Source organism: Primulina huaijiensis, unplaced genomic scaffold (genome assembly GCF_012295235.1).
Source record: "Primulina huaijiensis isolate GDHJ02 unplaced genomic scaffold, ASM1229523v2 scaffold22243, whole genome shotgun sequence".
NCBI lineage: Eukaryota > Viridiplantae > Streptophyta > Magnoliopsida > Lamiales > Gesneriaceae > Primulina > Primulina huaijiensis.
This window is the reverse complement of record NW_027355528.1, coordinates 1-359: the sequence shown is the minus strand read 5'-3', so window position 1 is coordinate 359 and position 359 is coordinate 1. Positions and strand designations below refer to the sequence as shown.

Here is a 359-nt window from a genome sequence, read left to right as displayed (position 1 = left end):
AGCCGAAAATCATCTGTAAAAAAAAGAATCAAAAATAAAAAAAAACGGAAAAGAGGTGCAACACGAGGACTTCCTAGGGGGTCACCCATCCTAGTACTGCTCTCGCCAAAGCACGCTTATCTCCGGAGTTCTGATGGGATCCGGTGCATTAGTGCTGGTATGATCGCACCCGACATTTAGAGGGCTGTTTACTCTTATATCCCACGAGCACGTGTGGACCAGGAGGAGGGAGACAACGCGCGGCACTGCTCTCGCCCCATCAGAACCCCGAAGTTAAACGTGCCTGCGCGAGGGCAGCACTAGGATGGGTGACGTCCCTGGGAAGTCCTCGTGTCGCGACCGTTTACGTGAATTAAGAC

General features: G+C 52.1%; 1 non-coding gene across 1 annotated transcript; it reads right to left on the bottom strand.

The window, feature by feature from the left end:
• Window positions 1–52: 52 nt before the first annotated feature.
• Window positions 53–171, bottom strand: LOC140967017 (5S ribosomal RNA). The gene has a single exon (XR_012173484.1). It is a non-coding gene; the product is annotated as a 5S ribosomal RNA (ribosomal RNA).
• Between the last annotated feature and the right edge of the window lie 188 nt (window positions 172–359).